This window comes from Hylaeus volcanicus, chromosome 8 (assembly GCF_026283585.1).
Source record: "Hylaeus volcanicus isolate JK05 chromosome 8, UHH_iyHylVolc1.0_haploid, whole genome shotgun sequence".
Taxonomy (NCBI): Eukaryota; Metazoa; Arthropoda; class Insecta; order Hymenoptera; family Colletidae; genus Hylaeus; species Hylaeus volcanicus.
The window spans coordinates 16,412,592-16,435,199 of NC_071983.1; the positions used below are offsets into that span (position 1 = coordinate 16,412,592).

Below are 22,608 nucleotides of genomic sequence, written 5' to 3' on the forward strand. Positions count from 1 at the left end.
TACACACTACTTTTAGATGCATTATCTGAAGAATAACAGTCGATTTTTGCGATTACTTGATTAGTTGTTTTTATTGACGAGTTTTCTCGTGAAATTAAAAATAAAAAAAAAAATTTCTTCGACTCACCATAATTTCCTTAATGGTAAAAAAAAAATCCAATTGCTCCTCTCTTGCGACAAAATCCAGAAACAAACTAATATTTGTTTTTCTTTTCCAGATGCAACCTAAAGAATATAATGATGGTACGGCCTTCGCTAAAATTTTCGAACATCCGCCATTTTTTTCTATCCTTTCGCATTTATGAATTTTTTAAGAATAGTACCCATCTGGCGAGCGTTCAGGATGGCCGGACGCCTCAAGGAAATTCAGGTGTATTTCGAATCTTTTATTTTTCCATTGTTCCTTGTTTCTCCTCGCGTAGGGTCCAAGCCGAGCTATGTGGTCGGTCTGAGGGCCTCGCGAGGGGGCCTGGATATAATTTTCGAACCGGAATCCGCTTTATTACAGCAAATTTAACCGAACTCTTCGAGCGAAGGGGGGAGAGGCAAGACTAGGAGGTGAGCGCAACCAGCCAGACAGCCGGCACGGTCGTAAGGTAATTAGATGAACCGATGCGAAACTCTCGAGCTATCTGTAATTTTCATCCAACGCTACTAATCAGATTAGTAAATTATTCAAGACTAAATCGGTTAACTCTGCGGAGGCGCAAGATGGAGGTAAATCTGACGATAGAACCGCGCTTATGGCCGCCACCGCTACCGCACGGACCCTCTATCTGCGCTATTTATCTCGAGCTATAACGAGTCCGCTAATTGCACCGGTGGCTGGGTTAATCGGTGAAAAATTTCACGTTTCTCCGCTCGCTCCTTCATTCTTTTACTGGACATTAATAATATAGGCTCGCGAAAACATCGAAAGAAAAAAGCCGTATTCTTGCGATCCCGCGATTCAAGCCCCGAATGTTCGGTATACCTTTGGCCAACATGCTTGCGAAGCGAGATTGATTTTGATGCAGTTCTGACATTGCTATATAAATTATAGCTGTATTATTATATATTAATTCTTTAGGATTTTCGTTCGATTTCGTCCTCGACCAACCATGTAGGTTTGGAGGACTCGAAGATCAACCACTTGAGGAAATCCCTATGTGGTATCCCTTGGTCTCCAGTAAATCACGAAGCGACCACCCAACTTGGTCACCAAGAATTGCGAAGAAGCCACGCGTGGGCATTCTGATCGGGCCTCGTACCCTACGTCGTAATCCCATTCAAAGTGTTTCTTGGAATCACAGGGGTGCCAACCGATCGTAGGTGTGAAACCACAGGGTGATCCACTCGCTAGTAGACACAATGGACAACCACAACAATAGCCGACCGTCATTGTAAACTTTATGACGGTGACCCCCGATGCGAAAGCGGCTGTATGGGTCACCGTCATAAAATCTACAATGACGGTCGGCTATTATTGTGGCTCGCTACTAGCGAGCGGATCACCCTGTAAAAGACAGTTGCGACATCAGTATCAATCTAAGACCATGTTGCGAAAACAATACACGACCAACACTTTATCAACATGCCGTAGCATCGATTCATACCGGTTCATCAGTTTTGCAAATAAGAATTATATCTAGTTGTACCAATAATCCGACTTCACACATTGCATATCACCAATTAGTCCTCTCGAGCGGTGTTAAATCGTCACGAGAGCGGGATCCTAGTCGAAGTTAAATTCGCGAGATGTTTCAACCGCGACTAGGTCGCAACACCACGGCAGCCCGTAGAAATTATGGCGGACGATTCGTCGCCACGGGAGACACCGGAGAATCGCTGTGTCAGCGTTTCGCGGGATCGTCTGGGAGATTAAAGGATTCGCCGTGATTCGATTTCGGAGGTGAAAAAGTAAGAATGCGACGCGGGAAGAGAGAAGCTGACGCCGTAGGGGATGGAGAACGCGGCCAGGGGGATGGTCGAGAGAGAAACTCGAGAGCGTGTCGCCTCTCGTGTTCGCTGCTCGCTCGCTTCCGACGGATAGGGAAGTTTCCAACAAAGGTGTCGCGTTTCAATTTTGATAAAGTCCTCGGCTACCTAACTGTCCCCGGAGGGTATCGCGCGCGACGCTTTCGAAATTCTCTGGAAGCGCGCGTCTGCCGGCGCCGCGCGTCGTCCTCGAGAGATTCTCGGCTACCAGGGCGATATTCGGCCGTCGCGACGGTGTGGAGCGTGTGCTCGTCGTGTTCGCAAGGGAGAAGCCTCGGGAGCATTGTTGACGAACGGGCGGCAACTCTTCGAGTCAGGCGCCGGCTACGAAGCCGTTTCCGTTGATTCGTGTTCGCGCGTGTGTGGGTGTGCGTGGGTGGGTCGACAGCACAACACGCGAGCGCACACTTGCAACCGGGACCGCTCCGACCTCCTCTACGGCTCTTTTCTTCCCTCGTGTTTCTCGTTTCGCCATTTGTCCTCGCTCGCTGTTATTTTTCCTGCCGGTGTACACGAGCTCATTCCCCCTATCTCTGGACAATACCTACGTCGTGTCCTTTTTTCGGAGCTGCTTGGCTCCCTGTATCGCTCTTCTCGCGCAGGCGTTCTTCGCAAGAAAAGACATCCTCGCCCCCCAGTTGATCGATGACTCGCGAAACTGACGATTCTTCGGATACTCGTTGCTTCAGATACCGTAGCTTCTCGAGAATATGTTATCGGAGACTTTCGGAGTTCAATTGTTTATAGTTAAGACTACGATGTCGACATCATGCTGCTAACGATAAGTTCGGTTGCCGTCGAATCAGATTTGTCGCTTCGTCTCGAGTTATGTGTTTTTGTTATTGGCCATGCGGTTCATAACAAATGGCTACCGCGCGACAGATGTCGTCAAAGGGAAACATGAGAGCAACGAAAGGAAATGGCAACTGAAATTCGCGTAACTGTGAAATATTACAGCGATCGAACGCTACTGAACCCTTTCAACCCGACTTCTTCCTGTTTGTGTTCTACTCATTTCTCTTTTAGAAATTAATTGTATTAATTGTATTGCTAGGTTTACAGAGTCATTCTTAATTTTACAAGGTTTTACAGAAACTGTCTTTATGTTTCGCCAACCACTTGTACCGACTTTCATCCATATAAAAAAACAAGCATATATCCAAATTTATTTTCGTTCAAGTCTTCTAATTAATTGTAATAAATCGACTTCGCTTATTACAGTACTTTACAATGTGCTTCAGCGTAAGTGATTTTCATTTTTTCACATACATCAACCATTCATTTAAATTTTCCATGATTGGACTAAACCGAAAAAAAATTAAACGAACAATAAATTAACATAGCTAATAATTAAATATGAAAGAGCTTTTTAAAAGCTACAAAATGATACATAACAATTGCATATAAAGTAATTTTAATGACTTTCAATTACTGAACTTTAATCACACACTGAAACAACGTAAAAAACACCCGAACTTTTGATTCACCCTAATATCTAATGAAAAATTTATTTGGAGACATCAAACCTATCGTTTAATTTAGACAAATTCCTTCGATAAACGCGAAGGGTAGGAATATTTGTGGGAGTGGCTGTATACGTGTTGAAAAAAACCATTCAATATTTATATGGAATATAGGACACACTGTACCGAGTAAAAAAGCTTTAGTAAACATAGTTCGAAAAGTCAACCGTTTCTGAGACATAAACATTTTTGTTTGTAAAGATCTCGTGTCGTGGTAAACGGTGCAAAAGTAAACAGTTCCGCGTAAATCACCCTCGCAGAACCCTTCTGTCGCTATTAGGGAAAACTGCTCTCACCCTCGACCGGACTCCAGGAGCCGTTAAAAACATGCGCGAGGAATCAGCGGCCGCGATTGAAAAGCAAACGACATCATTGTACGGGCTTGGTGGCACCGTTCCCGTATGCAATCCTCCCGCGGAAGGGGTCGCCACCGCGTAACAAGTTACACGATTGCGGAAGTACGTCCGCGGGGTTCGGCGCCACGATCAACGTGAAACTACGTGCCCGGAACTTGAAAATTTTATGTATGGCGTTTCGTCGTCGAAGTATGCCAACTCCATTCGTCCCTTCCACGAGGAAATAGTTCCATCTTCCAGTAAACTTTCCCCTCGGTCCAATGGACTTTGGTTCTTCCCTCCCTCGTATATCCTCGTCGGTGCATCTATTCTCGCGAGGAAGCACTAGTCGAGCGTGTCCTCCTCCCCCGCGTCAACTCGTCCGTCCGCTTTCCGCGAAAGAAACTTCGTCGCCGGGAAACTCTACTGAATATTTTCCTTGCTTACACGCGATCATCGACTCGCGTCTTCCATCTTATGGCACACTAATACGACGTCGATAGAAAACTTTTCATGGCACCACCCCCACCCTTTCGGTTCCACCTCGGCCCCGTATTCGCGCAACGGAGAATACATTTCGCGGTGTGTCCTACGCGTCCCTCTTCGAGAGAACCGTCTTCGAACAAACTTCGATCTCCTTTCAAACTTCTCAAGCGCTGCGGTGGTGTCGCGGAATTCGGTGGTTTCGAAAAAATTCTCGTTACGGTGGCACGTTTATTCCCACGAGAAATAGGGGAACGAGTAGGTTTACCGCTCTGTTTTCTGCCACTCTCGCTGGGAATGTCGTTACTAACGGGAGAAGGAAAGAAAATTAGCGGGAAAATTAGCAGTTGCTTCTCTTCATAGATCCTACACGTCTATGTTTACTTCGCGCGCTGATAACCATTTGCATCATCTCACTTTGTTTCTACGCGTATGTATCCTGTCTTCGTTATTTAAATAGGACCATTTCGGTCTATAATATGCTACAATGAAGTATCACGTAGAGTCGTGACCATCTCATTGTTGGTAATAATATCCGAATTCCTTCCACTAACCTTCTTTCCATGTCCCAATGGTAGTTCGGTAAGGCCTAATGGATCAACAATGAGCAGCTGCAAGCACAGCTACAGCCTCTGAGTATTCTCAAGCAAAAGATTCCCAGAGAAAAATTAACGAGACCAGTTTCTCTCTTCGCGCATGGGAAGAAAAAATTGTCCAACCATCCCCAAGTACAAATTAATACTGAAATTTACTTGGAACGCACCGAAGCAACGGATACGTCGAAAGGTTTACAAATCGGCATGGAAACGCGACGTCCACGTCGCATTAGCGCGACCAAGTAGTAATCCACTTCTGCTTTATACAATTTAATCCTCTGCGAAGTCTTTTCTCTGTTCGCTTTGTGGACGGAGTATCGTTTGAAGCGAGGCGCGCCAAGCAACTCTCCCGGGTCTTTTTGAAACGAGAAAGGGAACCCGATGATTATAATCGGGAATTCTTTGTTTCAGGCCAGCGTTGGTTCCAATGCCTCTCTGTTTTGTATGCGAAGACAAAAATCCCCGAATATAGACGAATAGCCCGGTAAAAAGATGAACTGTACGTAGAAGAGCCTCTGGTGGCTCCCGTCGATGCCTCTCCCAGGAAATGGAATTGCGAATTGTAGTCTCGTCCTAGGTGCTAGGACCGACGTAATTACCAAATAGCACGGAACGTACGTCTACGTGTCTCAAAATTATTCAATTTTCGATCGATCGTTTTTTCTTTTGATATATTAGGATAACATATGATTAACACATTATTTTCTCCGAGCCTATTTATGGACTTTTTAATTTCAGTGTTCGCCTTCTGGAATTTATTCAATGTGTTGTTGATTATCTACTTACAATGATCAAATAGAAACAGACTTGGCTTTGGATTAATATATGTTAGTGTAAAAAATTCTTTTTTCGTGGACTGTTTCTAAATAGGCCGGTAGATAAAGTCTTAAATTTGTGCGAATAAAGATTCTAGTATTTTCCAAATTCTTACCGAATATCTGGAGTCCAATTCTCGATAAGTGCCAAGCTCTTGACTGTTTGTCTATTCATTTTGCAAATAATAGAATACACGAAACGGTATTAGATAAAACACGTGATATAAAGACATGTCGTCGGGGGTTGTCACCCCTGAATCATAAGAGTACCTTCGAAATATTGGGCTTACATATTATTACATTTGTGCGAATGTTTTTTACGCTACGGTTATTTCATTGTGGAAAGTAATTCCAAGAATTATCAGATTGCACTATATTCAAAATGCTTATCAGTTCGATCGTCATTTTTTCTTTTTATGCTAAACTTTGTTCGCCAATTTCTTGGGACGTTTGTTCGAACAAAAATTTTTCCTAACGATCGCTCGGGTCCAGTCTTCTTGAAATACATGTCCGAATAACGTTCGACGTTGATTGTAACCCGAAAAGGTAAACGAGCATCGTCGAAAGCGACTTTAGACTTTTGCCGTCCGACGCGAAAACGACGGGTAAAAATTACCCCGAGGGGAGTTGCGAGACGGTTGAACAGCGGTAGAAATTCAATTGGTCTTTGCGATCACCGAAGGCAATACTACAACGATCCGCTGGTCGAAAGAAAATCACGACGAAAGTGACTTTTTTTCGCCGACTCCTTTTTCGTCCCCCTCTCTGGCCGCGTCTCGTCCTCTTTATTTTCGAACAGCCAGCGTAGAAATGGTGGTATTATTGGTTTATCTGTTTCGCTTGGAACTTATACAAGGGGACGGCGCGCACACGAGAAAGGAAGCTGACCAGAGTGTGGGGGAGAACGAAAGGAGGGATCGATCCTCGTTGTCGTTTCTCCTGAATTTTATCTTGCCGATATCGAACTTATATCGTAATTCAGTTTCCCGCCCGAGAAGCCCCTCGGATATTATTTTCGATATCTCGACTCCGACGAGCGCAATGTCCCGGTATAAATAGGACTGGTCGTCGCTCCGCGATCGATTTGTTGAAACCGGATAGCTTGAAATCCGAAATTATCATATCCGACGGGGAAAATCGTATTTCATAAAGGAAGAAGTAAACATGCGTTCTGGAAGGCTTTGTTTTCGAGATGTTTGAAAAAATAGGAACAAACATTGAACGTCGAAACACCGCGCTGCACCTAACAAAGAAACACAATAAATTTCGTACGAAGCTTGTTATTTTTCAATTTTCTATACACTTCTATTTCGTTTAATCATGCGCTGCTCGATTTCTCCGAAATGGAACAGAACACGTTGGAATTTATTAACGCGTATCAGAACCCTTTGCAAAATCGTTTCAAAATTCATCTCTTTATTACTATTTTTATTGTTTATCCGCGGACAAAGGTATCATCTATCCCTTTACTGATATTTTGCACATTTATACGTTCCAGCACGCGTTGCAATAAATGTTATTTTACTGCTTTGTCCGAAAATATCGGAATTCTTTTATTTTGTACAATTCTTGAACAATTTGTACTCTATCATTTCCGTTCAGTTACAAATAGATATCTTTATAATAGTGACGCAGATACAACCTTGTGACTTTCGAATTCTTGCAACATCTATCCAATTTTCCCTTCCTCCTTTTTTTATTTCGATTCATTTGGATCGTCACGATTCGTCCAAATTTTTCCTGCTGGTTCTATTTCAATGGCTACCCTCGCTGTTCCTCTGCCACCCGCGATTTTCTTCTCCTGTTTTCTTCGAGAACTCTTAAGAAACGTACGTCGTCGGACGTGGGAGTAGCTGAAAAGTTTTGACCCCCGATTTCCTTTCGGTTTCGCGACCAACAGCAGCCTCGAACGACGACGACGAAGCATCGAGAAAAAAGAAGAACACGGAGAGAGGGAGAGAGAGAGAGAGCAGAGAGCATGATTTATCGTAGCTCGAGAGAAAACTAAGACGTATCGAGGAGGCTCGATCAGATAATCGGGGACTGGTGCGTTCGAATCGAAGGAAAAATAGATCCTACCTCGCGATAGGATGAAGTGGAAAGCAAGGTACGCGATCTCTCGATTAAAATCACGACTCGTACCCTCGTACCTGTGTAAATCGCGTGAAAGGTAAATCACCAGGATGTACGCGTTACCATAACGAGAACCAGAGAATGGAAAATAGGATTTCCCACGGAATTCCCCTCTCCCCGTTCTCGATTTTCATTGATTCGAATTATCCAAAATATTGGCGTAATTTAATTATCCGAGCGGGCAACGATGCATTACAATGCAATCAAAGGATGAAGAGTTCCGGCTGCAACAATTTCGGCGTTGCTCGTAAATCTTCCATCAATTATGCCGCGTTATTATAACGTGTTATTAATTTATAATGCCCGAAGTGCAGTGTAACTTTACACCCCCGTGAAATTTACATAACTTTTTTCCTTACGATGGGCGCGAGCGTGTGTTCGGTTGCAAATAATTAACGTGGAAACGGAACCGGCTGAAATGAATCCCCTTGTTTGCCGACTTCACTGGGAGAAGACAGTGAAGGTTTAGTGATTCCTGTAGCGGACAATGGTGGTTTCAGAATAGGAGTCTATTTACAATATTTGCGAGAGGAATCCTCTATTGCAACAGTGTTCGATTAAGTTATCTAATATTTCATTTTATTATAAAACCATCGGATCTATAATTAACACTAAACCTAACGACGTTCATTTGTAACTATTTCTACCGTGACGGAACAAGTGGCTAGTCTTAGAGACGCTTTCTTCAATTAAATGCAACAATATTTTACGTGAAACTATATCGAATAATGCATGAAACAAATTGTATATAATTCATATATTGCGTATAAGAACTATATACTAAAGTTTGAAAACGGTCATTTAATCGGTCCTGGTAGATATAATGTCAACACCTTTTTATATTCAATATATAAATTATATGCAATTGTTTCAAAATATAAAATTCAAAAAAATGTCTTTAAAACCAGTCATTTAATAGATTCTAGTAAAATCAGGTACGAATGAAACTTTGGTAGGTTTAGTGTTAAATTTGTTGTACAGATTCGCGTCCTAATTTCCTCTGCTCCTATTATCGAAACAGGCACGCCTCCATTTCAATTGAATGCCTAATTCGCGGTCTAACAACGATTTCTCTTACATTATAAACCATGACGAAAAACGAATAAATAACTGAATCTCTGCTGTCCGGTATTTTCACGCGAGCTTCGATCCTGAGGAAGGATCGACGAGTCTTGTCGAAGATTAGGACAACGCTAAGCTCCCGTCTGCTGCGCTTCGTTTCGGCGATAGGTTCGGAATTGTTCGCGACGAGCGTTAGCAAGAGTAGAGGAATCGAACGAAGGTAAAAATGTTTTCAGCGAGCTTTTCCGCCTTTTATCGGTGTCAGAGCGCGCGCCGTGTCGACGACACTTTTTTCGGATAGTACGTTGTCGTCGTACCATCGAGCTAGAACGACGCCGGCGGTGCCCGTGAGCACATGACCAGATCTCGTTCGTAAATCCGTATTTATCGTTCGAATTTTACAAAGGGTCGTCGTAAGCGGTTCGTTGAAAATTGATCGCGGCTCGGTCGGCGTTAATACCGTTGATTATATTCAAATAGGTCGAGTCTCCGCCCCCCTGCAATTCTGGATTGCAGGACAAAATACATGTGGGACGCAATACCTTCGAAATATGCAACAATTTTTTCTTTATTTATTTTAGTTTTGGACCCATTCCGAATTTCAGAAGGAATATCGTAGAAATCGTTTATTGAATGAAATCAACCCCTTTTTGTCTAAAGAAACAAGCATGCGCCCAAGTTACTTCGGTAATGAGATATAACACATTACGGACGAGTAATTATAAAAATCCCAGCGGGGCTAAAATTTTGTTTCTACACAATCAGAAATTATGTAACGCAACATTTGTGGTTGTACATATTTTTGCAACTTCTTCAAAATTTAATAATCCTGTCCAGATTTATTTTCCTTCACACCTCACCTTCCGAATTCATTTATTTCATTCTTTAATCAACGTGATAAAGACGATACAAAATAAACAGTGCAGCAAAGAAACATTCTCGAACTTTGAATGTCACGGTGAACCAGTCATTCTCGAACTGTCGCTCAGGTGATCTTTCGTAAACGCGCACTCGAGAATCACCTTGTCCGTAAAATCGCAATAACTATACCTGTTTTCGTCACACTTTCGCGTCCGCAAAGTTATTTATTACATCAGACACCTTGACCCGCCGTAAATCTGTTAATTTCCAGTCGCAGTTGATACCGCAATCGCAATTACGAGGGACATCCGTCGATCGCGAACAATCAGAAATATTTAATGAATTATGACGTGGACGGAGTAGAAATATATTTCACCGCATTCACGCGTACGAACGTTGTTATACGGAACAACGAACGTCAATCTCGTCGGCGCGCGTCCTCGATACACGCGTCCCGTATTTAATCTCTTGGCAATTTCCTTAAACAAACACGGCTCAGCGACGCACGGATCCGCGCAGATTATTTTGCACGCACTCCGCCCCTGCGATTAAAAATTGCATTTCTCACTGGCGTTGTAATCCCGCTTCCGGCGACCCCATTATTGTAATGGAAAATCATACTCCGACACGGGGACTGCGCGCGCCCTAGGCGAAATTCGTGTTTCATCCTTTGGTGCGCAAACAATCCGATGTAATGCAATCTCTACGAGAAGCCCCGCCACGGTTAATTATTTCGTCGCTTTATGAAGTTATTAACGAGTGGCCAACGGTTGCGAACCGCGAGGCTTTCAATTCAAACGGATCGATGGGGGAATTGATCGAGTAAAGTCACGCGAAAGAAGAGCTGAGTTCTAGGCTTGTACCCTCTCGAATCTGAGTTCTAGGCTTGTCTAGTGGGAGTTATTTATATTATTATATTAAAACTGAGCTCGTCAAATAGTTTAGTTGGTGTGAGGTGTCCAGGGAGATGTGTATTGTGCACTACAGTATTAGTGGCTCCAAAATATCAGGTATACTGGCGTTCATACTTCAAAGCACCCTTTAATCTTCATACAAGTTTACACAAGCTTTATATATGCATATGTTAATGAGTTTTTCGTGCAAATAAAACATCGTTTCGTACTCTGCACATTGTAGATTTACCAGCTCGCGAAACATTTGCTAATGACGTAATCGTTCCTACAATGAAAATTCTACATAGCTTAGCACCGAGAAACATAGTATCTTAATTGATAGGGTGAAAAGGGGAAAATTAATTTGTACCAAGTCAAATGTACCTACGTTATGTTACGTTTCGCAAAGGTAGAGAGATGTATTCTCACAAACTCATCCTTATCAATCATGGAAAATGGAATTCGTCCAGTCAAAAGAATAGAAGCAAACAAACGCTATCAACTGCTATCACGTCCATTAGACTACAGATCAGAAGTGTATTTAAGCAATCACCGATGCAAGTTACCGATGCAATTATACCAAACATATTTGTATAAACATCATCGAAACGATCGTTGCAATCATTAATAAAGAAATTGATTGTAATGTTTCCATAGTTTAATTGGGGTAAACGATATGATTGCTCATTACCGTCAATAATTTCTACTATTAATTCAAAGCTATATGAAAATTTATCTTGTTTACGTGGTACAACTCGTTTGAAATTTTCGAAATGGCTGATTTTAGTGCCGTTCGAAAAATATTGCTAACTTTATTCAATAAAATACTAATTCGGACGATTAGTACTCGGCGAATGAATTTAACGAGCCCGGCTCTCGCGCTAATTAAGAAAGTTCGTTTCGATGATGTGAATTTACCCGAATTTGGCAACGCAAAAACGTAATTTCCCGATGTAAAAAATCCGATTGCGTTGCAAAAAAAAATTGTTATTAAAACCGTGAAAGGTAAAACCTCACCCCTGCTGCGATGGAGGCCAAAGCCGAGTCCTTCAGTTTCATTCCGAGTAAATATCGTAGATTCGTTCCACGCGGTTCATCAAAGATTCACTATGCAATCAACGGTGTTTTGTGCCTTTCATTCCGAATTACATTGGTATTTTCAATGAAATTATTGAATTTAGTTTTAGGCAGTTGCCTCGGGCCCCCCTCGACCCTCTAACCGACCGTTGGCTACCTACGACAATGGTTTTTGTCCAAACAGTCGCTTAAATAAAAAGTTTCTCTATAATTCACGCCTTTTGTTCCGAAAAGCACCACGTAAATACCGATAAAAGTTGGATAACAGTTTGCTGCTTTCATTCATCGCGAATGAAACGACAAACTGCAACCCTCACTCCCGAGGAATCTGATCGAATTCGAAACTTATAAAGGAATCTCAGAAATCGCGAAGCATGCTTTCCTAAGACACATTTCCAAATATTTTATACTCGCTGCTTTCGATCACCAGCTTGTACCTTTACCGTCCGTTTACCCTGTCGCCGTTTCCATCACATTTCCCTCTCGATTTCCACGCCCCCGAGTTCTTACCTGACGCTCAGGCCCCCGTTTCGTTTCACTCGCTATTACCAACCGCGGTAATAGCCTTTATAATCGGAAATTTCTCCGACCGAGTAGAACGCTGCCGACCCTGCCTTCCACTCCCGTTCCGAACACGGACAAGGCAGGAGAGGAAGAGGGATTTCGGAGCGGAATCGAGCTCGTCCCGCGGGATTACTTCGGTCGCCGTTCGGCTCGAAGAGACGTCCGGCCATTAAATGGTTCGATATCGATGCAACACTGTTGTAGAACAATGCGTCTGGCCAGCGACGCGGTGGGCGTCGAGGAACGCGGGATAGGCAGGGTTGGGAAACCCCTGGAAAGCAAACGAAAAGGTGGTCTGATAAATCGGATTTCGGATCGGGGAAATTTCGCCAAAGGACAAGTCAGGCGAATCTGGCTAACAGCGAACTAGCTAGGGATTAGTATCAAGATTCGTCGAGGGTTGTCACCCTTGAATCATAAGAATAGAGTACTTGGACGCTTCGAAACATTGGAGTAACATATTATTAACCCTTCGACTGTAAAACGTGCATATATGTACGTTCAATCAATTTTTAAAAAATATCAGCTTATAAGGGATGATGAGACGAAACTTTTTTATATTTACAGTTTATTCATAAGTTGCTCAGTTTCGAAAATAAAAATTGAAAAGTTAGAAGTTAGTTGTAAAAATAGAATTTCTGGAAGAAAGGTCTTCTAAATTTTCAATTTTTATCTAGGAAACTGAATGTATAAATCAACTGTAAATACAAAAAAGTTTCGCTTTGTCGTTCTCTGTAAAGTTATATTTTTTAAAAATTCGATTGTTAGACTGTTGTTATTTTTTTTCCTTTAAGACAACAGCAAGGGATCAGACTACTACTAGATCTCAGGTGAAAGGTCTTTTAAGTTTTGAATGTTTACTTTTTAAACTAAACGTTCCATGAATGAAATGTAAATATAAAAAAGTTTCGTCTCATCATCTCCCATACGCTGATATATTTTTTTAAATTTACACCTGTACGCCTCGTAGAATTTCCCAGCAAAAATCATTCCGCAGTCAAAGAGTTGTGCGAATGTATTTCATACCATGGTTATTTTATCGTGGAAAATAGTATCGAGAATCATCAGTTTCCAGTGTTTCCGAAATGCTTATCAAATACGAGAATATCTGGAAGCCAATGCTCGTCAAGTGCCAAGCTCTCGTGTGTTTGTCGGGTTAATTAGCAAATAACAGAATACGCGAAGCTATCTTAGGCAAAACACGCGATATAAAGACGCGTCCGTCGCGGTTCCTCGTAGGGGTTGGATAAATTGAAAACTATCTCGCTATCGGAGTTCTCGGAACGTCGTCGTTAACGACGCCGTTAGAGACGGCTTTTCTGCCAGGAAAATATACGCGAAAATGCGCGTTCTTGCCGGCCATGGAGCATTACCTTGGCGTTAAAAAAACGTTTGTCCGTAGGTCCAATTAACTACGGTCAGATTTATCTTGACTAATGCGCGACACCGTCTCGGTGGTTTTGGCGCGGGATATATATATTCCAGCCGGTTTTATGACGCGACTCTCCAACCAGGCGGCCTGTACGCATTACTTATGATTACGAGAGTCCACTGTCCCTATCTCGTTCTCCTCTCCTCTCGTTGCTCTCGCACCGTAGAAAACAAGACAACGGGAGACGTTCTGGAGCGGAGGTCTTCGGAACACGCCCGTGTACTTAGTAAAGAAACTGCCTACAATAATCGTTTGGTAACAAAAAAGAAGGATATATTTAGGATCAAAGATAAGAAGCAACGAACCCATCCAAAGGTGGATATTTCTGGAAACTTCGAAGATGAAACGAAGGCTTACGATATAATAAGATCAGAATTGATTGATCAGTCTTGAACTAGAGCAAGAAACTTGACTTTATTTATTCAGAATTTCGCCTGACAATTTCCGATATTCTTGGAGCACGAGAAAATTCGAGTCCTTGCTAGATTTCGCGACCGGATAGGTTTACTTGGAAGTATGTGAATAAGTAATACTCCAAATACTTTGGACACTCGTGATTTCCTTAATTTTGTTCGCGAATATTTTTGGTGCTTCGTTCTTAATAACGAATATAATTCTATATACCTCCCCGGTAAACCTGACGAACGGTTTCGCTATATTACTGCATACAGAAGAATCGATAGAAGCAATAAATATGAGGACAATAAGATACAAACAAAGGAGCTATATCAGCTTAAGGACGGGACTCCATTGGCAGGAAATAATCCTCCCCTATTAGTCGTACGGTGGGCGGTATTAATTAAAATCCGATTCAACTGTTAATTATCGGAGGAGGCGCGAGTGATATCGACGAAGAAAGAAGAAACATTAATTAGTCTCGCAATTAGGTGAACCTGATTCCGCAGACGTCGTTATTAAACGATTCCAGCCGCGCAGAGCTCCGAGTGAATGATCAAAGTGGACAAAATTTTGATATCCATGGATTCTTATAGTTTGTTTTTTGATTATTGTACATTGGTCGATGCGCTGCCGGCTGGTCCGTCGTCGGGGCGAATCAAGAAAACTTCATTCCCGTTGCGTACGTTTGATCGCGCGACTTGAAAAAACCGTAAGAAAAGAACAATTACTCGGACGTTTCACGGGCGTACGGTCCGCAAAGAAAGAGTCGCTGGTAAAACAAATAGGAAAAGGAAACTGGAAAAGCAAAAGTTGCGAAGCGACGCGGCTTCCGCGAGAGCCACGGGTACGGGGGGAGGTAGCGGGTCTTGTAAAAGAGCCCTTGTGCTTCTTCAACTTTCAGAAACACGATTCGAGACCCCTCATTGCCGTCATAATTATCCGTTTCGAGGATCGAATAAAAATTGAAACGAGTTTTACGGGAAGTTTCGCGTAGCTGGCAGCTCGCGAGGCTAACGAGAGAAGAATTGCCGCTTCGCGCAATAGAACGAGAGAAAAAAAAATCAAAGTCGACCACGGTGGTTATGAAACGTAGGAAAACTTTGATCTTACGTTATTACGTTGGCTGGGGGAGCGTCGTTCCCTTCTTTCAGGCTGATATCCGCGTCAACGGTGGACGACGCATCTTGCGCCTGAGATTTAATGGAACGGAACATTTTCTCCGCTGTGTTTGCGCATAATGTTTGGTGTTTTATTTCGTTTATTTGCGCGGAGCTCTCTTTGATACGGATGAATATACAGTCACGATAACGGAACAAGGAAAAGAAGTAACGCAAACGTACGAGAAAATACGACCGACGGGAAGAATGAAATGTGCTATGAACGAGGATCCTTTTAATTTCTTCTACGTTCGAAATGACGGAGAACGGTTCTATTTAACTTTTGTACATGGGACTTAATTCTATGCGATATTTATCGGAGAAGTTCTTACGCATCTTTACAAATGAATATACAGCAGGAAAGCCAGACAATTCCGAGAGATAAAACTACGAGTTCGTGTTCACGATTGTACGATCTAAAGAATTAAATTTACCTTAAAATATTCGATTGGATGTTATGAATAAGAGAGCGCAGTAACTCGCGTTTTCATGCCCAAATGTTGTTGACCGGTTACGAGTAAACTCGCGTTTGCACTTGCATTATCTGTTTATGAAATCCAGGGCGATACAGAATATTGCAAAAGCTTTGCTCCGTGTTTAGTCTTGTTGGACTTTGATTCTTTTTTGATAATACAATATACTTTTCCCAGTATTTAGATTACTCACAAGGAAAGCTTTTTGAGTGTCCGCCTCCGATTGTTTTGATTTTTGGATACGTTTTAAAGGACCGAAAAATAAGATATACGTTTTTTTTTATATTGGACCGTTTTCATATTTAAGGGGTGAAACGACCCCCTAAAGTTTCAGCTGAAATAGGCTATCTTCGCAACTATCATAGATAGAAAAAAACTTTTTAAGAAAAAGTTTCGTGGTTTTCTACCTGCATACAAAATCTGGCCCTAAATTTTCTAAAAAGTAATTTGTTCATAATAATAGCCTATTGCAGCTGAAACTTTAGGGAGTCGTTTCACCCCTTAAATATGAAAACGGGCCAATATAAAAAAAGACATATATCTTATTTTTCGGCCCTTTAAAACATATCCAAAAATCAAAACAATCGGAGGCGGACATTCAAAAAGCTTTCCTTGTCAGTAGTTGAACTATCACATTCAATTACAAAATAATAGCCGGTGACACGAAGTCGCTTCTGTGTAAAATTTCCAACCAGGGAATACGAAAATTCATTTCGTGCGGAATATCAGAGCGGGCGATCAACTGGTTGATTAGTTTATATTTAAAGAATAGGTCAGTCGTTATATGACGTTGTTAGTGAGTCAATAACCTCAGTTGCGACGTTATAAATAAAAGTAAGAACAGTTTATATCGTACAATATCTTTAATAGTAATACATTCCTTTTAACGTAATACGATTACGTAACGTTCTATTCTTAACATGTAATATGCAGTTGTTCTAATGTATCGTAACGCAATTACGTTAGCAATATACATGAATATCTGATTTATTATTCAGCAACTTCCTCATAGAATTTAATCCTCACCGACTTCTAGTACCATATTTTGAAACCTTAAATATAAAACCTTAAATATAAATAACCCAATCTCAACATCCCGTTGCATTTACATCTAGCTATGTAATACATCGGTGCTGATTCTAGCCCCGTGATTATTCAGATTATATTAACCACCAATGAGATGGAAGCACAGCTGATTTATCATTGAACCGTCAGTTTCATGCGTAACCATCTCGAATACGCTATGAACTATTATTTACCCAAAATTTCCATGGTTTACTCATTCTTCTCGCGATGGATCTCCACAGGACCGCGGGAAGCTCTCCGGAAATTCTATTTGATGGAGTCGGTTATCAAATTTCGTTTCTTTTCATTTTGGCGATCCCTTACGGTCGCATGATTTTTCGATCAGAGCTGCAGGAACATTCGAGCACGCGAGCTGCTCTGGAAACGGTTCGGGATGCTGGTAATCGATTAATTAACCGACAATCTCCGCTCGAGTATAGATATATACGTGCGACCACGGTGTTATTGGAATCCGAAGTCGAATGGAAACATGATGGAAGTTTATCGCGAAAGTTGGTTAGCCGAGTGTGCCGCGGTTCGAGGCGTCATTCTCGATATCCTATCGAAACGAGATTGATGTTCGACAAATGCCCCGCGAGGAGAATCGAAAGAAGCGAACCTGACTCTACGAGGGCTACTGCAACAGGAGGAAAAGCTGAATCTGTCAAGTGACGACTATGTTCCCTTTAAAGAACTCCCCTCGAAGCTACAACCTTCTTCCAACAATCTTCTCTCTTTCGGAAGTTATAGATCCTCCCTAAATAATGAATAATTATTGTAAACAATAGCACAGGTATAATGTTAAAGCACAAGGTCGGATACTTTTCGTGCAGGCCTCGTACCCTCTCTGACTCTCTCTCCAGTCATCTCCGTCTCCTCCCGGCCCTCTTCCTCGCGCCGACCGGGAAACAAAGCGACGCGGAAAATCTGCGGTAATGGAATAGCGCGGGCGAGAGCGCAGCGACGATACGTAATCCGGGTGTTTACTTAATTAAAAGTAATCCATTACCGGCGTATCGCCTGGCGGCAAGCGTTTCGCGGCGACACGGGGTCGTGGTGTGCTCCGCCGTGCCTCCAAGGAGAACTGTTATTTCGTGCGAGAGCGGTTACGTCTACCAATGGGAACGCGCACATGGAGATACGAATGCCTCGTGTTACTCATCCAGGAATTACGGGGATTCCCACCGCCGTTTCCGGCGTGTATTCTTCCCGGGGGGGGGGGGGGGGCGGGATCTCAACGTCGTCGAACACCTAGCTCCGCGTAAACACGTCTACGAATTCAAAATTTACCGTTACTCGATGTTACTCCCTCGCGTTGCGCCTCGACTCAATGATTCGACGATCCTCCATTGGCACAGGTATAGATCACAGGTTAGGCACTGTCGAGGACTCGAATTTCTGGGCCTCCAGGCTAGGAATAAATGAGTCGCGCGCTTAATAATAACGAGACTAATTAACGCGCGGTGCCTAATGGGGAATTACCGTGTTGAACTAGAACGGAAACGAGTTCGACGCGTTTTAATTCGATCGGACGAACATTATTACGGTTTTAGTCGAATTAACTCGCGCGAAATATCGGAGATTGCGAAGAATGAGTAGTTTGCTCCCCCCAGACTGGCGATAACGACGGAAAAGCTGCGGATGCCGTGGGAATTATTGTAAATGTTGTCGAACACGAAATAATTTCGACTAAAAAGTGAAGCGTATAACGATATCACAAATTTGAAAATTTTGCTATGGATTTACCGACGTGAAGCGCGCTGTATGAAAGAGGGGATGAAAAACAGAGTAGCGAGCAGGCCGATGCGGTTAACCGTTACGAGATTACAAGCTGCTCCGACTTGTCGCGATTTCGAGACGGTTATTTGGCCACGTAATCTGCGAAAGTGCCGACGTTGGGTGGAATTTTCCAGCGCGAGGGACAAACCGCGAAGCGGAACAAAGAGGAGCCCGGTAGTGGAAGAGAGAAGGGCATCTCTCGACCTCGAGTGGGTGGAACGCTAGGGAATGTGAAAGGAGCCAGGAAACGATGGTAACGGTAATTATTTTCCTTTCTCGCCCCCCTCCCCCTTCGCCTGGTAACTGCTCAACCCCCGCGAAGTAACCGGCGTTCGAGGACTGCGCCTTTCACGGATTAATTAAATCGTTCGCGGAACGTTCGGCGAACAAATACCCTCTCGGCCGCGAACGGAAACAGGAAAATAGAAAACAAATTCGACCAAGGAAGAACTTTGGAGTCGGGAGTAGCGGCCGGGTAGTTCCCTCTCTTTGTTTTGCAGCGTCGGGAGCAACTCGACGGAACAATGGATCCGCGATAACGAAAGAAACTCGAACGAATCGCGATACGATTTTCGTCTATCGGCGATACGGACGAATTTTTAGTTTCGGTTGGACGGGATCCAACCGCATTACCGTGCTGGAATTCGCCAGCCCGAGTAAAGGAATTCTTTTGAACAATAACATGAATAAAGGATGCCGTTGCTTTCCAGAGCAATCCTTACTTTATTCTATTACGCAATCGAACGATGTTTTCCCTCTGCGTGCTTAGGACGCTCTTTAAGGTTACGGAAAATGGAGCTCGTAACGCGTTACCTGGCAAGCTGCTTTTGGCTCGCTGTGGAAGCAGGTTTCCTTTTCTCGAGGAAGCCACATTTGGCTAAATAGAACGACAGAAGGGACAACGATAGATTCTCGACCCCATTTTTGGAATGTATATTCTTAACACATCGTTGACCGGCAATTTTACACAGAAGCGACTTCGTGCCACCGACTATTATTTCGTAGTTGAATGAAAAATTAAAACAATCTAAATAAATTCCAATAAATTTTATTCATATTCTACCAACGTAATGAATTGAAATTAAATATTTTATATAAATATACATAACATATGAACAAAGCTTTTGCAGTATTCCATATTGCCCTGGGTTTCATAAATTGAAATAGATAAGGCAAGTGCAAACACGAGTTTACTCGTGACCAATCAACAATGTGTTAAATTAGAAGTCGTTACCTTCGGTTAAACGTCTATTACGAATTTCTTCTTGAGCGATGATTTGTTTGACTGTGTATAACTGTGTCTTTGTATCAATACATACAGGTTGTCCCAGAATTAATGTAAGAACCGAAAACAGGGGGTAGCTGAGACGATTCTGAACCACAATTTCCTTTGAAAAAATGTCGGATGGTGCTTCGTTTTTTATTTATTAACGAAAAACCACCTAGGACGCTCGTGCCAGCCATCGGGCCAGCCTCTTGCGGCTGAGCGCGCGCTACTCGAGCGCTGTGATCGGTCAGTGGTATTTCGCTAATAATTAAAAAATGAAGCCCCCATCGACATTTTTGCAAAGGAAATTGTGGTTCAGAATCGTCTCAGCTACCTCCCATTTCCAGTTCTTACACTAATTCTGCGACACCCTGAATATGTATGTGTTTATGGTGTTTATGGTCACTCTTGTTGGTTGCGTCGATCCTGCTGTGCGTCGAGCGCTCGATTATTGTTATTCGGCTCTCTGTTTCTGTTTCTTATTGAAGTGTTTAATCATTTACAATAGTTATTATTAGGTGCTTGCATGTATTTTGATCAGCGATATCTATTGGTGAAAATGCGAAGTACCAATGCAAACAACCTAACGTAATTGTAACATTCCATGGTTTTAACATTTCTCTATATAAGATAACAGTTTTCCATTTAGTATTATTTAGTTATTCAGTGGATACAAACGCTAATCATGGAACGCTCAAAACTGCATTTTCGGCATTCATTACTTTTGTTGTTTGATTTGAAGAAATCTGCTGTCGAAACCCATCAAACGCTTTTAGAAACTTATGATGATGCTGCTCCGTCGTATTCTAATTGTCGGTTTTGGTTTCAACGATTTAAAAGTGGTGATTTTAATGTCAATAACAAAGAACGCCCTGGAGGACCACAAAAGTTCGAAAACAATGAATTGCAAAACTTATTGGACGACAACCCAGCTCAAACTCTCAAAGAACTTTCACACAGTTTAGCAGTTGCTGAATCAACTGTTTCCAGACGTTTACATGCAATGGAAAAGATCCAAAAGAAGGGAAAATGGCTACCACACGAATTGACTGAAAATGTCATTTCGAACCGTTTCAACATCGCGGTTTCATTGCTTGCCAGGCAAAAAAAGAAGAGTTTTCTGTGGCGTATTGTGACTGGCGATGAAAAATGGATTTACTACGACAATCCCAAGCGCAAAAAGTCATGGGTTAGTCCAGGAGAGTCATCCACATCGACACCGAAGCGAAATATTCATGGCCATAAAGTCTTGCTGTGCATATGGTGGGATCAACAAGGTGTTGTGTATTACGAGCTGCTAAAACCGAATAAAACTGTTACTGCAGATGTCTACCGACGTCAATTGAACAAACTGAACGACATATTGTTGCAAAAAAGACCAGCAATAGCGAGTAACAGACGTAAAGTCATCCTGTTGCATGACAACGCTCGGCCACACGTTGCAAGAGTTGTGAAGGATACACTGTTGCAGTTCAAATGGGAAGTTCTGCCTCACCCAGCGTACTTACCAGATATAGCGCCTTCTGATTATCACTTATTCAGATCGATACAGCATGACTTGGCTGGCACACGGTTTCGAAATTCTGAACAAGTGCGAAAATGGATCGATAATTGGATCTCTGACAAACCAATATCATTCTTTCGACACGGTATTGCCATGTTGCCAGAAAGATGGGAAAAAGTTGTAGAAAATAATGGAAAATATTTTGATTATTATATGTTGAACCAATTTTTCTCAATAAATGCCTTCTTAAAGTGAAAAAGTGACCAGAATACATTATACTACAATAAGCTTCTTAATCTTATTTTCATTCTTATTATCATTACCTCGTCTTACATGACTCCTACATTGTTTTAATACTGTTTGCAGTATCACTTAATTCTCACATCTGTGGGTATCTGCTGGCCCCCTATAGCTCGGGTACCTCGGGATCGCTAATCCCGTACCGTAGCTGCGTACACGCATGCTACAGCCCCTGAGGGCTATTCGGCTCTCTGATACGGTTTCGTGTCAAGTTCAGTTTTAAGAGAAAAAGTGGTCTTAGTTAAAAGGGATTACTTTCTCATCTTTTTATCATACACCGTACTCACAACACTCCCGAAATATTCAAACTTCCCCACCTGACGGAGAAGAAACACCGTCCTATGACTTTTTTAAACCGAACGACCGAAAGTTCCTCCGTTATATTTCTGGGCGCTAAAATACCTGGGCACGATCCTGATTACGATGCACGCCAGGTCCGGAAGGGGTTCATTTGCATTTTTCAAAGCAAGCTCCCAGCGCGCCACGAAAATTCAAATTGCTATCCTCGGACATTGGCCGCACGCAAAAAGAAACAAAAAAAGGAAAAATACACGGTTAAAGGAGGACCACTCCAGAAGTCGTTGCTCTTTGCGAAGAGCAACCGGCGCGGATCGCGAGCGAATATCGGAACGTATGCAAGGATGGAGAAGTGGCGAGGCAAATGAAAGAGGGATGGCGGATCGAGGGAGAGGGAGATACCATGCCTAAACCAAAGTAATTAAACCGAGAGCGTTAATGAAAACCCACGAAATGTACGCGCGCGGGTGCCGGATATTTTTTGCCTGTAACGCATTACCTAATTGGACTTGCGGCCGAGAGCGATCGAGCCGCGGAGCGTCGACATGCTCGACTAATCCTCGTTCGATTCTCTTTCGACGAACGGGGTGTCGTTCGAGGTCGAATTACATTAGGC

The 22,608-nt window shown here is 42.6% G+C and overlaps 1 protein-coding gene across 15 annotated transcripts in view; it reads left to right on the forward strand.

The window, feature by feature from the left end:
- LOC128880862 (tyrosine-protein phosphatase Lar) overlaps positions 1-22,608 on the forward strand; it is a 589,166-nt gene that overhangs the window by 463,387 nt on the left and 103,171 nt on the right. The gene's annotated exons all lie outside the window — the stretch shown is intronic.